The sequence below is a fragment of the Phalacrocorax carbo genome, chromosome 8 (assembly GCF_963921805.1).
Source record: "Phalacrocorax carbo chromosome 8, bPhaCar2.1, whole genome shotgun sequence".
NCBI lineage: Eukaryota > Metazoa > Chordata > Aves > Suliformes > Phalacrocoracidae > Phalacrocorax > Phalacrocorax carbo.
In genome coordinates, this window is record NC_087520.1 from 19,224,655 (window position 1) to 19,240,275 (window position 15,621).

The following is a 15,621-nucleotide window of genomic DNA, read 5'->3' on the forward strand; positions in this document are numbered from 1 at the left end:
TATAATCTAATACAGTACTCTAATACTGACAAAAGATTATGGATTATTCTGATGTGCTGTAAATAAAATCCATAGGAAAAACAGAGTTTGACAACTCAAAACTGAGTATCTCTGGATAGATGAAAACAGAGTCCTAAGATGAAGCATGGCATTTGCTGATTGCTCTGTGAAAAAGAACACCTCTCCAAAATCTAAGAGGCTGTATGGCTCTATACCCCTGGGTCACCATCTGAAAGGAGATTCAGCCAGGTTTTCTATATGTCATCATGCTTCTTTTTACTACGTTCAATCTTTATGAAGTTTAATCTTTATAAAGTCACCTGTCTTTTCCACAGGCATCTTTGACACACACAATGTGGATGTTACCAGGATGTCACCACACTAGGGCTTTTTACTCACTCATCCTCATATTTTAAAACATCAGTAGCTTTAAAAAAAGACAAATGTGAGCACTGCTCAGGTAAGTTCAGATTTACAGTCCTCTCTCGTATTATGGTTTAATTTCTGCCCCTGCAAATCTCAGATTTTAATGTCTGAGAATTTCTTTTACTGAACATGGATTTAGCCTCAGGCCATCCCAACTCTGAGCAATACAGACAATAACATCTAGAAGAGTACTTGTGTTGTGATGTTAACACAACAAGTCCACCCAGCAGTTGCCATTCAGTTAATTGGGACATTAACTACCATACACGGTTATTTAGTAGCTAAAAAATGTGAGCATGTGAAAGAACTGGTATTAAAATATACATATATATTCAATATTCTAAAAATTCATGTTTCAGTCACAGCTGCAGCCAGAAGCATTTCATAGTGAAATGATAGTTTTATCAGGAGTGTGGCATGAATTCTCACTATAGCAACACTAGACAAAAAATTTCTATTTAATTCCCTGGTGGTAAATGATTGACATGTACTTTTTGTTTTAAGAAGTACTTACCTATGGCAGTTATCTTCCTATCTCATTGCTTGCAGTAGATTTACAGGTCAAGTCAAATGACCTACAGGAAGAGAAGAGCAAAATTATGCACACAGCACAACACCAGGAAAGAAAAGCAATGGTGCGCTTGACTGTTTTACAGAAACTAAAGCAGACTGTACAGAAAACTGCCAGGTACTAGCTTTGGGTTTGACAAGTCACCTGGTACAGTCCCCAAATGTTAGATCTGAGCTATCCTGCACTGCTTTACATGGGTGAATTCTTCTAACACTTATCACTAACAATGAGCCTCAAACCTTACTTTTTTCATCCAGCTTTTCCAGCAGATTTGAGGAATATTAGAGAAACACCCAGGAATTGCACCCTATGTCCTATTAGGATCATGGTGTATTAAGCACATAAAAGAATAACTTTCTGTTACACCCCCACTACTTTCTTTGCAGAACAAGAGAGGCAGACCTGCAGACATTCCATCAAGTACTCCCCAAACACAGCTCCTCTAGTACATTCCTTTTCAAAACTGAAAAGACTTCCTTCTGCTATTGAATCCTAGACTTACAGCTGCTAAGTGATCTTTCTATTTCCAAATATACTCTTAGAAATATACATCTAGAGATACTTAGGTGGAAAATTGCAATTAACAGATGTTTGCCGAACAGTCCAACCTCTACACTCTTTTCTGAGTATTATCTCTCCCTTCAACCCTATTAGAGAAGCACCTAGCTTGCACTGAATTCCTTAATTTAAAACATGACTGCATCCACTCATCTCTTTCTTGATAGTATTTGTTAGAAGTATTTACAGGAAAACATTTAGAATATAAAACTCAGTCCATGATATAAAGTATGATTCAAAATAATGAGTTAGTTTTCATGTGACTGATCAATTTTGATGTTTTAACACAGTCACAAAGCTAAAAATTTTGGAATTATTGACAAAACAACAGTGCTTAATGTTGGTAAGATGAAAAGTATAGTATAAAAGAAGGTACTGACACAGCATCAGGTGGAACACATATGACAAAAAATTGTCTTCTTAAGAGTGAAAGGATTAGACACCCAGAGAATGAGCTTAAGAATCTGCCACCTTTTATGAAAAAATGAAGAAATTTGTCAAATATCCTGTTCCTAAAACCTGAAATGCACACTACAAAGTAATCATCAGGGGGAATTATGTTCTTATGAACACTGATCTTTTAGCTAAGATGAGGGTGAATGTCAATTTGCCTTTTTACCACCAGTCAACTGTGGAAGTATAGTTGATCCACAAACAACAGAGCGGTCCCCTTCCATGCCCAGCTGAGAAGCCTTACACATGGCTAGCCCAGATTAAAAACTACTCCTGGTTATACTAAAAAGAAACTCAGAGCAGTGCATTCAGTGGAGTAGCCTCAGAGACAAATTGGAGATACTCTTGGAAATGTGTGTTTTTATTTATGACTTTTTAAATTACATATTTACATTTAATATAAGTTTTCCTGAAGTTTTTTGTCAAGAGAATATTTTTGTGAAACTCCCTTCACTTTTTCTTAAGTCACTCTTTTTTTCTGGAGATATGCTTTTCAGAATTAACAACTGATGCAAAAGTTCATCAGAAAATGTTTATAAAAGCAGATAGGTTGGCTTTATTCCTCTCAGTATGTCCAACAGCTCTGTCAGTAATTTGAGCACAGTCTTCCCAAAATAATTGATTTTCACTAATCTTCAGCACTTTTTTCAAAAGTATTAGTAGTCTCCTTTGAGAAAAGGAAACAAGATTTTTTTTTTAAATTCTTGTTTGCTGAAATTAAGAGCCTTTTCATAAAGATAAAAAACTCTTTTGAAAAGTCTAGTTCTCCACATAAAAAGTATTGATATGCTTGCTTATTAAGTACATGAATAGCTTCAATGAACTCCATGGGACTGCAGCTTTATTTAATCATATGTACTAGTCATCAAGTAACAAGGGCCAAGATCAAATGAGAACTGTGATAAAGGTCTCTTTTTTTTTTTTCCCATGGCCTGGGATTTCCATTGCTATGTTAGGTTAAAGAAAATTTGGTTTTTGTAGGAGTAAAGTATGCTTCAAAGCATGTCAACTTTAGCTTTTACAGAAAACACTGCTTAAAATTCTGATGTCATTTGTAAGCAAAGAACTTGGAATTAAATAAGATCCATTAAGATAATAGAATAATTCAGTGTGGTTTATTTGAATAGTTCCTGATACGCTGAACATGAGTCTTTAAGTAGGCAACCAGTTGTGTAGATTTCAATTGATCTATTCATGTTTGAACTTAAGCATATGACCAACGTGACTGCAGTAGCAGGATCTGCAATGACTGAAAAATTAACTTAGAAGACTTACAAAGAACAGACTCATCACGAACATGTATGCTCTCCTGCTGCATGGTGGGTGTAGCATCAATAATTAGAAACAAAAGATAGGATTCTGCCACTTTAAAACAGCGACCAAATAGGTTATTGTAAAATAAATCAGAGGACTGAGGTGGTTTAATGGCTTTTTAATGATCCTAATGTTTTCAATTTTAATGAGTCCTTTTACGTCAGCTTTAATCATTTTATGAGACTGAAAAATGGCTGCATTAGTTTGGTTTTCTGTTCAATCTCCCCACAAGCCATTATGGAAGGGTGGCTAATGGGAGTCAACCTTCATAAGTGGAAACCTAGACAATGGAATAACTGCTAAATTTATTTGGAAAATGATACATTAGCTACCAATATAGTAAATGATATTTTTTTAAAGATCGAAGGAAACATATTTTACTGCAGTGCAGGTAAGAAATAACTGAGTAGAATTAACTACTGTGTACTCATTAATACTGTGAAATTGAATTAAATCTTTTCAGTGTTATGCACATTTAATGTAAGTAACTTTAAGGATTAAAAATTAATACAAGTTGTTTCATCTTTTAAAATTCACATGTAATATAATTTCATGTCATACAAGAATCTTTCAAAACAGATCATCTACAGTAGTTCATCTGGCTATCTCTATTCTATTCAGCTTTCGCAGGTTTGCTCAAAGCCAGTTTTCCCCTCCAGGGAAGTGCTTCTATGTCAGACATCGGAGTGCAATCACTGAGATGTGGACACATATGGATAAAAAGCAGGGAGGAGGAGCCAACATCGTAAACTGCCCAAGCTGTTTGTTTTAGCCATGTGCTCACAGGCAGCCTACTGGCTTTAGTGGTGGCAGCTGAAGGCACAGATGCCCTCCCTTGGTTACCCTACGGCAGCCAAGCACACACTCTGTTCTGCCGGCTATTCTGCAAAAATAGTTCTCTATCGCAGCTTAGCTCTAGACAGTGACATCTTCATTCCTCATGGCATGAGAGCTTAGGACTCTCCTACAGCTCTACTAAATGGATAGATGCAAGATCACTCTGAGCTCAACTTTCTCCCTATCACCTCATTCTCTAATTTTGACCAACAAACAAATCTTAGTTCTACTAAAACTTTTTTCTATACTTGGTCATACAGAATTCAACAAAAAGCAATAAATGCAGGTGGATTATACATAATTGTTGGGAAATATTTTAAAATTCATAATCATATTAATTTACCATTATTTTCTGATACCTTTTGCCTGAGGTAAAATGAAATTTCAATCATATACAAGGTGTTTAAATTCTGTTCTCAGGTGAAAAAAAAAAAAACCAAAACCCAACCACAGTTATATTGGAATCAAACTAGAGACAAAACTATTTCTTCTAAAAGTTCCATTCTGCATCTCTTATGTATTGAATCCTCACTTAAGAGTTCATTAATACATCACCAAATGAAATTATTTTAAAATTTCTATTTATACCATTGTATCTATAAATTATGCACTATTATTATTGGTTGATTGGGACCTTCACTAGAGATACTGTAGAAACCAGACCCAAAACAAATTTGAGTCATGATGTTAAGGAGGAAGGCTGGGGTGGGGAGGAAAGGGTGGACGAAGGAAGACATATCTCACTGCATACTATGAGGTACTTGCAGTCCCAGAATGACTTGTAGAGCATGCCTAAGATCTAACACATAGTAAAAGATAGTACATATTTTATTTCCTAGTAATTCCTGTCCTATACATCATCATAGGAGTGTTTCTCAAGTAAACAAAACTAGGAATTCCTTTTAAGTTTACGTTGTTTAAAAAAAAAAAAAAGATGCTCTAGACTCAGTTTACCCAAGAGAAAGTAAACTAATTAATCCAGGGGCTATATAAGCTAACTTAGCTTTTTCAGTGCAGCTGTCCAGTAAAAGGACTGTCATAGTCAAGCTGAACGAGATGCTTGTTTTCTACAGTTTCTCTGAGGAGATCTTGACCTCCAGAGATGAGTAAAAGGATCATGAAGAAGACTTTTCAAAGAATTCTTGCTAGAAATCTCTTTTCCTATAGGTTCATCATTTGGAATGCAGACTAAATGATTAAAAAAAAAAAGAGAGAGAGAGATAATGACAGAGTATAAAGCCATAAAGTAAAAGGTGAACAAAAACAACATACACTAAATCTGAATGAATAACACATACAAATATAGGTGACACTTCAGAAGAAACATGTGGTTATAAAGGAGTAAACAATAGATGGTCTTATATGAATCTTTGACTGAGATACTGTAAAATTACCACCAGGTAATAAAAGGCATTATGATACACATTATGAAGCTGTGAATGTGGTTTAGTAGTGACTAGACAAGACTGACATATTGTAATTTCATCTGGTATGAGAAGACAGAATGAATCCCCAAGATAGTTCTGTAGAGAGTGATAAAGCAAAAATCAACTGCTGCAATCATTTTTCCCAATTCAAACATTCTATTAGTGAGTCATTGCTTTTCCTGTTCTCTCTACTTTAAAAGAATAACTGATAGCCTATATTTTCCTATTATTACAAGAATAATATTGTATTGTAGCTTCTCTCAGAATAAATTTCCACCTTATTTGTGCCAGAGATGTTTATTTGATTCTCAGCTCAGCACACTGCTTTTTTTTCCCCCATCATCTCCCAGTCAGTCTCAGAGTAGATTACGTTTATGAGTTTTCTGACCTAGTGTTGTGCCATTTTCCCTGCTTACCTGCATACCACACATATTCATGCCCTGCATATGAAAATAGACCAGTACCAATTCTTGCCATATGCCAATCATTTAATGTACTCCAGTGAGAAACATTTGGTATCATTAACTACTTTGGTTGTCAGAGGTCCTTTAGCAACAAAACAGCTGCAATTTCTCTCCCTTTACATTATTCTGTGCAAAAGGTAAATATTCCTTTCTCAGCATAGTAAGGATTTTGTTGATATTCAGAAAAACAAAACTTTCCCTTTCTTCTTACAGCTCCCTCAGTTGTATGGAGTCAATCACGACAGGGAAAACCTCTTCAGCTTCTATATATCAAACAGGGCAGTGTCATAAAAATGATGGTTCCAATAGGAGAAATCACGCCCTACAAGTATTTCACATGCCCATTTGCTCTCTTTTTTTCCCCATTATTCTTTAGAGAATTAAGCTACTGATTCCCTTCCCTCCCCCAATTATTTTCTTTAATATAGAAATAAATAGCGGAGAGTAGATATCAGAATAGCTCTCCTAGTGCTCTACCTATGGTTACCTATCAAGCAAAATAGGAAAATAATTTCTAGAATGCCAAAACAGGTTTGAGGATACAATTATTATTAGGCTCACTTCATTTCTTTCAGTGGATTCCTAGGTTTGGAACTTTTAAAGTTCATTATTTCAAACATTTCCATCACAAGCACAGATCTCAAGTGTTTTCTTACTTAAGCCAGTAACTGTGGTTACATGGCCTCAAGTATTGTGACTTCTACAATAAAATAATGAATGAACAAATAGTAACATATTGAGGGGTTTGTTATTTTCAGTAGCAGCAGCATTCCTAATTACTCCAACGTACTAATGCTCTTCTGATAAGGAAATCATTGAGAAATTCTTGTCATGGACATTGTAATGGAGTTTCATTCAATATGTTTAATTCTCTTTATATTCTTGTCTTATATTATTTTTACAAAGCAGGAAAACATAGTTTAGGGTGCTTCTACCTTTCTGTAGTCATTTATCAAAGCACTATCAACATCAGCCAAAAAAGTTAATATGGAAAATTTCAAGAAAAATAAAATTAAGCATACTAATATTTATGTGCACACTTGGAGATATCAGAACCAATGTGTTTCTCTTTGGAGAAAATTTATGAGTATTACAACGTATACATATTCATCCAGCTGTTAAAATTTCAGACACAGCACATTAAATTCTGTTTTCATTGCCTATAAAAAATATTGCCTCTAAAAAATGCACTTCCAACTACACAGTGACCCCCACAAGAACCCTTTTGGTGCAACAGTCAAAGCTTAATTCATTAGTAATAGGAAATAAATAAAAACAGTTCTATATTAGAGCTGTCAGTATCCTAGTGAAAAATACTAGGCTTTGTTATAGAGAAATCAGTCTGGAAGTTGCCAGCTGGAGGGATCAGTGAATACGAACCGACAGCCCCGTCTAAGCCTTACTGGAAGCAGAGAGCCCAGGGATGAAAAGGACAGTCTTCAAACACATGGAACGGCCTTAGGAAGCAATGTGGGAAGCAAATCAATCAGACAAACTTACAGGAATCATGGGTTTAGCATAAATACTGAGGAAGCAGAATGAGGAAGATACAGGGGGAAATATTGCTTAAGTGAGAATGGAAAAAACCAGATCCTGTCGGGAGCAATAAAGCCCTGGCTGTCTGGAGCATCGGGGTGTGTGAAGTTCTTTCTCCATGCTGCAACTGCAAACTTTCAGTTTTTAAAGAAGAGACCCTTCAGAAATAGCACAGCACACTGGCAAGTGTACCTGTTATCAGTTAGTCATTTCCTATTTATGTGAGCGATCTCAAAGAGTAAATTTGGAATCAATTCTCTCACTTTATTAAGATCCTTAAGGTAAGATGGTTTGGCCCCCAATGAGTTTTTGGTTGAGAAGACACATCAAACACTGAAATGTGGATTTAGAACTGGTCATGAAATTATATTAAAACCTGGAGATAACAACAGACTTCAGGGGATGAGACAATGCATTTTAATAGTGATTACTTTATTCCAGTAATTGACTTAAGTGATTTCTGCATTTCTCAGTTTCAAGCGTAACCTTTTCCAAGAGTCTAAACTTGTGAAATAACTTTTGTGATTGCATGTTGAATTTTAAACTGGAGTAGAAGAAAAACAAGAAAAAAACCCACAAACAATTCCCTGGCATGACTTCACAAAATAATTTCTAATATTTATAAGCCAATGTATTTCAAAAGGACTAAAAAGTAGTTGTCAAGAAAAATGTTTTGATCTATATTGTTAATTTCTTGAATTGTTGTGAGATCTTAACTATTGTTATTCTTAGCTTTAACTAAGAGAAATCCCAGCAACCTATACACTCTTTTAAACTTATATTATCCCAGATCCTTCATTCCATTGTGAAAAACAGAAAGTATAATCTTCACAGTTCTATATTCACCAAAATCTTCTGTGATTGCTGATACTCACCAAAAGCTTTAGAGACTTGTCTTGTTATCAGGGTACTGCATAAACCCTCATTCTTCTTTGCAGGAAGAAGATAAAAATTCAGTGTTCCTAAGGTGATATTTGTGTAAGTACTCTTGTTCATCTTAGTGCTATCTTAGCTGGATTGAAATCAGGGTCAAATTAAAATAGACAATTATCCATCTGTTTTTGATACATTAGTATCTCATTTCTGTGGATACAGAAATATAGGAACTAATAGCTTATTTATTTGACTTAATTTTTACTATTTGGAATATGCACTAATTGTATAAAAGAAGGGAATTAACACATTCTGGACAAATGTGTCAACAAATAAAACTGCAGTGAAGAAACTGGCTCATATTTATCATAAAACACAGACCTAGGAAACTAACGTAATCACTGACAACTCTGCAAGAGAATTTCTCTGAGCTACTGAAAATAAGCAGGCCTGTTCTAGCTCTAATTACCAAATGCATCATCATCTTTTTTACAAGCTTATGAAATCTCAAATCAGATTTCTTCTGGAAACTCTGTTTCCTGCCAAGACAAATAATGACAGATAAAAACAAAATCTTGTCTTCAAGGTGAGTGGCAGTAAATTGCTTTTGATATTATGTATGGTTACATAGATCTCTTATCTTCATGTGCTGAAAGTAGGCATCAGCAAATATAATTACATCATCAAATGTAGATAGCTAGTAATGCTCTCATTCAACTATTGAACCCAATTCAGTCATGTACCCAGATACATTTGCAGTTTTCATACATTGGTTTCTTCTCTATTTGCATGGCATTATGCTATCTAGTTTCATCTTCTGCTTTAACGTTTATTACTCTATTTTTGAAACCTCTTTAACCCACATAACTTGTTTTAGTGCCACAAATGGAAATATTTTACAGATACATACTGCAGGATCTATAGCAGAAAAAGAATTTAATCATGTCATCCCCAGAGATCTTAATCCACCAAATATATTTTTAAAACAGCCTCCCTTAGGAGTCCAAAATTTGCATTCCGTGTTTACTAGTACTGACTCAAAGTATATTGATCTGCAAACAATTGTGGCTATAAGATCACTCAGATAAAGTATTCCTGAAAAAGAATTCAAAATAGATACCAAAACAAATTTCATTTTATTTCATTATTCATTTGTACCTAACATTCACAGAGTTTTTTTAAATGTTATCAGCTTTTAAACACAATGTGATACGAGTAACAGTTCCTTCCTAGTGGAACAAAAAGTGAGGGCTCATAAAAAGCCAAGGTTATGTCATTATTATATACCTCTCTTAATCCAAAATAAGAAATAAAATTCTGCAAATGATAGCATACTTGCCTCTCTTACCTTCCACCAAAACACACCCATCCATAAATACACCAGTGCTTGTATAGAGATGTGTAAATGCTGTTTGGTAGGCATGGAAATGAGCTTGCTAGGACCAAACACAAATATATGGGAATCATTTTATGTACTCTTACAGATGGTTTGAAAATTCAACACTTACTAGTATTTAAATAATTAGCTGTGATTTAAACTAATCTAGCAATAAATGTCTAAGTAACTGTAAATAACTAAAAGGAAAAACTTAAACATAAACACAACTGAAAAGCCTGTCCTCACGAAGACAATCATGTAATAGGTTTCAGTTTTCTACACCAGAATAGAGGAATCCAGCAGTTACAGATACAGCAGGTTTTCTAATATACCATTTCATTACTGTGCTACTGCAATATCATTGGTCTGTCCCTTATGCACCGCACGCAGGAAGCTAAGACAAGTTCTCAAAATTATTTTGCTAATGGACCAAGGTCTCAAAAATCTGTGAAATGTGATTACCTCATCAATCTTTCACAAAGTTTATTATTTTTTATATCTTCTATAAAAGGAAATGACAGGATAGATTCTAAAACTTGATATCCCCCCTTTTTTTCTGCCTAGTACAGCATTAACAAGCACTAACAAATGGCACACCAGCATCTTCTGAACCAATGACACAAGCTCAGTGATAAGCCATATAAAATATTCATAACCGGAACTTTAGACGTAGGCAGATGCACAACAACAGCATACAAGCTTTGTCAGGAATCGTTGAGAGATTGAAAGCATACTTAAAGGATTTATTAAAGCAATCAGAAGCAGCCTCTTCTCAGTCACCATGATTGCAAGGAGTTTATGGCCATGTATCTGATCTTCTTGCTCTGTAATAGATAAGTTATGCTTTCTTGTGATTTGTGCACAAAGAGTTTTTTCAATCTTTTCTAGCACTATAAAGAACCGAAGTACCATTTCTGCCTTGCTAAGCAAAGCATTAATAGGAATGTCAGCAGCAAGATGGAACATGTAATAAATATTAAGGTTTAACATTATAAAGATTTATACTACAGAGAATATAGTCAAAGATTATGAGATAAGATTATCTTTTGTTATACAAAATTATAGGAAAAAATGGTTTGATAACAGGATTTCTTTTTGCAGCATTATATTCAGGGAGACCTGAGTTCAACAAAAAAATAGGGTATATATACCAATCTTAAACAGTTGCCTTAACAATAATTAAGCAAACAGAACACCAGGAAGAACAGAAATTCCTAACACATAACAGTTCATCACTTAGAGAAGTGTCCGAACAAAGATTTTTTTTTTAGTTCATAAAAAAATAAGCTTGTTTCTTAGGTGAACTATTGAACAGGGAAGCTTATCTAAGGGAGAGGCAAAAGCAATTACTAATTGAAACAAAAAAACAGAAGCAGAAAACAATACCAAAACATATATGTGTGTATACGTATACAGAGACCTTACATTTGTGTATAAAAAAGCCTGTGTTAACTCTACAAGATGGGTGACTATATTCTTATTTTGACACTGACCATTATAAGCGCTGAATAGCCAAGCTTGTTAACACAGCCAAAAAGTGGAAGAATATACTTCTTTCTATTATTTTGACTTACTGCCTACAGCTTCTTGTAGTTTGCATTGACCTTTCCTTAAGGAAGCCTTAGAAACATTAGCTGTGCTCTGGAGCTATTCAAAATATTTTACATGCAGAACAGAGCTGACAGACCTTGGCTCCCCTGCTGAGTTTGCAAGAACTGTTGAAAAACTCTTTTCTTATTTTGGATCATTTTTCTCTTCAACAAAATCAGTGTGCAATACCAATATGCACACAAGCAGCTTTAAAGAATTTTATGATAGAAAGAAGAAAGCATTGCTTCATCTTAAAGGCAAAACTACAAGGAATGCAGGATTTGTTACAGTAACTGTGCTGTTATCACCTCCTGTTCCTTCTTTTCTTAATCTGGCAAAGAGGCTCGGTTTCCCATTCTGATTGGAAACCATCAGCAAACATTTCTTTCATTTTTGTTTACAAATATGCACAAGTCTTGCATGCTTAACATACGAGAAGGCACCTTCCTCATCCATGCAGGAACTCTTCAGCAGATACGCTAAAAGACGCACATCCGTTTTGCTGATGTTTTTGCCCAGAACTGGGGCACACAAAATAAATTTAACTGCTTAAACAGACTCTGGGGACTTTTGCATTGTCTCATGAACTTCAGCCCCATTTAATCTTAATCTAACCAGATCACATGAGTTGCTAGTAGTGAATTTGGTGTTCATCGTTCACTACCATTTTTATTGTGCTACAACTTTGTTACTCTACAAAGCAATAAAAGTCTACTCGCCTGATCAAAGGAGGATGTCACGCATTGGGCACTTCTCCAAAACCAGTTCTTGCACAGAATTCTTACCCTTTTCTGTGAAGGTTTATCTTTTTGTACACACACTTCCATATAGTGTAATTTCAAATATTTTACTATATATACTAGTTCTAAAGGCTTTAGTGAATCTGAAATATCCCTAAGCATTTAGTATCATGAAAAAATAAAACCAGCTCTTCTGAACAAATTAAAGTACATAGTCATTACCTGTGTTCTAATGGATTTCTGTTCATGCTTCTTTATTCACACTAAAACTGACTGCTAAAATATTTTGCACAGTAACCTTTTTTTTTCTATGAAAAAACCTTAAAAGTAAGAACATACAAATTAATCAATAGGATATCTCTCTCAGTTTCTCTGTTGGCCTCAAGACTTTACAGTATGTTCAGTACACATGTTACGTATGCATAAAATCTGGGAACAATGCAGATTTTATTCATCAACAAAAATCACACATATGAATTACACTCTAGAAACCTTTCACCCATTTCCTGTTCCTTTTTTTTTTAGTCAGAAACAACCTCTTTCCTACCCGCTTCTATTCTCTTCTGGAACAAAAATATAGTCTCTAAGAAATTCCAAGACCTTAGCAACCAAGAATTTGCATTTACTTTACATCCTGTTCCAACAGCAACAGAATGCATGCTGCACAAAAAGGAGATTGAGGATGTGAAATTTTGGTTTGAAAATGCTTGCAATTCTGTTACAACTGTACAAATATCCACGGTTACTAATCATGCAGCGTAGGTCTGTTGTTTTGGTTTGTCTGGATTCAAAACCCATATTTTTATTCTAAATTTTGAAACAGAATAAAACAAATTCAAAAGCAAGTCAGACACAGTCCAAGAATTTCATAGCCTCCTCTCCAAAATAAAGATGAATCAAGAATTGCAAAATTTGTTATATATGAGAACACATATATGCGCTCTTTAGAGTTCTCGCCATACCAAAAACCATCTTCAGCTACCGATCTTCTAACAGACACACAATTTAAACTAGAGTCACTTTTATCCTACGTCTAATGAGTCTGTAACTGGACATCGCTCAGTGAATTTAGATGCTTATTAAAGAAGTTGTAGGGGTTAAACTGTCACAAAGATCATTTTCACATTTTCAGAAAAACCTCAACTTCTTTTATGTTTTAACAGTAGCTCATATTAAAAGGTTTTATTTCAATTCAGAACTCCATACCTAACAGAGAAATTGTTATATGAAGACAACTTTTTATGCTAAATTAATAATAAATTGTAAGTTATGTGTGTCTCTGATTTTAAAGGATACATAATTTAGAACAATAAATAATTTACATATCAAAGGATTCTAATTTAACTGATGCTTTCAGCATCAGCACAGCTAAAGTACAAAACCTTCTGTTTGGTGCTTAAAATCTGTCTTTGTGTTGGAGATGAGTATTTGCTTTATATAAGTAGTTACGCTTTCCAAAAAGTAATTTTTTGCTTATCACTTAAAAGTATTAATAAATACCAGAAAGTGCGATTTCTGACATATGAACTGTAAGCATATTGCAGCAAAGAAAGAAAGGCAAGCATAATTAGCAGTATGCTGTTACAAACAATATTTCATCTAGGAATATTTAATGTAAGCTCTATTTTTAAGTGGTGTTAGAGTGATTCATACAGGCAGCTTATAGTACTAGCAAAACACTCGGTCACGGGAAATAGCTTATCTGTCAGTAGAAGAAAAAAATAATAATATTTCTGTATGGGAAATGTATGTGAAATTTATTTTTAGTACTTCTGTTCTTTAATTATCAATAGCATCTATTGCTACACCTAAATTCTCCTTAATAAGCAAGAGTGACAGTGACCTAAAAGTATATTTTTCTCGCTAGCCCATCACCATCATTAACTAGCCACCTACAGCAATGTGCATGCAAGCAACTCCACTGCTTGCAGCTCCCATGCTGCTCCTGCAATGGGCAATACAGATATTTCTGTGGAGGAGGCCAGGCTGGGCTGTAAGTTAGGCATTAGGGACTGCTGATACAAATCTATGCAAAACACACGCTTCAGGATTCTGCAAGGAAAGCATGCCAAGGCTCACTGTTCCCGTGAAGTACAACACGGGCTACAAAGCAAGACGTGAGCCCATGTCATCCCTTGAAACAGTACAGAGTAAAGAAAAATTTGGGCCTTACAATCAAAGGACAGAATAGCTCTGCCTTACGTCACTTAGGGGATTTATGGGTTAACCTTTAACACGCGCAAAGAAATGACTTTTTCCTCAAAGAGTTCATGATGAGGTCATCACCCTGCAACTGGGATGCTGTGACTGGAGCTTATGGCTATACCGTTTCATTTTTATCAGGCTAAGCCTATTTTCAGGTTCATAACCAAACCCAACAATCATGCTGTATAAAAGAGTAACTCATAGCCTTGGTGGATGTGTAATGAAACTCTTCTGGGTTTACTTCCATTGTGTGAGGGGTTTTATTGTTTGTGTGGGTTTGGGTCTTTTGCATTTGTTTCTTTTTTGTTGTTTAGGTGTTGTTTTTTTTTTCCTTAAGATTTGCTTACCTAGGAGACAATCATTTTGGAAACAAAGATTGATAGCAACAAGGGTTATTTAGACTTTGATGTATTTTATAATTTTGCTACTTTACTAGGCTGAGAGAAATACAAAAAGCACTTTTTAAACCAGTTAGAATCAGTTAAAAGTAATTTAAAATACTTAAATTCAAAAGGATGTAAAATGTCAATGTCTGAATAAAATTTATCAGCTCTTCAAACACCTCATATCACTCTGATATCAATAACTAATTAATTTACTTCTAGTATTGCCTGAATGCGACCCAAAACCCAAGGTACTTACAAGGAGAACAGGATTGAGTCTATTTTCTCCTTACCTCCATGAAAACAGTAACCATATGAACATGCCTGCCAGGAAAAGAACAGTGCGCCCATGTGGGGCTAACATTTTAGCACAGAAATGCAAATTCTCAGGTTGAAAAACATTTAGGTTTTTTTTAAATTTAAACATCCTGTCACCAAATGCATGTAGAACTCTCACTGCAGAAGTGTATAGCTTTAGATCATTTAAGATTCAGCCTTGTGGCATCTGCCATTCTCCTGCCACGTCACCACCACAGCTGGAGACCATCGTTGCAGGCAGCACAGCGTGGTCCATCCCCAGCTGTGGAAGCCCACACCATTAGAACCTCATTGCCATCCCTATCTGTTCTTTCAAAATTACAGTTAACTCATAGATATCACTGTGTTGTTTTGCACGCATCTCAAGAATCTGATATTTAAAGCAGACATTTGACCAGCAGTCCAGTAGGACTGCAACGTCAGCTAAGTGCAGGATGGAGCCGGCAGCCCAGAGCAGCCTCCTGCCCCTTCTGCTTTGTAACTTCTCGGTGCAGACTTGAGAATTTATCTCAGCCAATTCCCTTCAAGAGCCAAGGAACCTATATTTT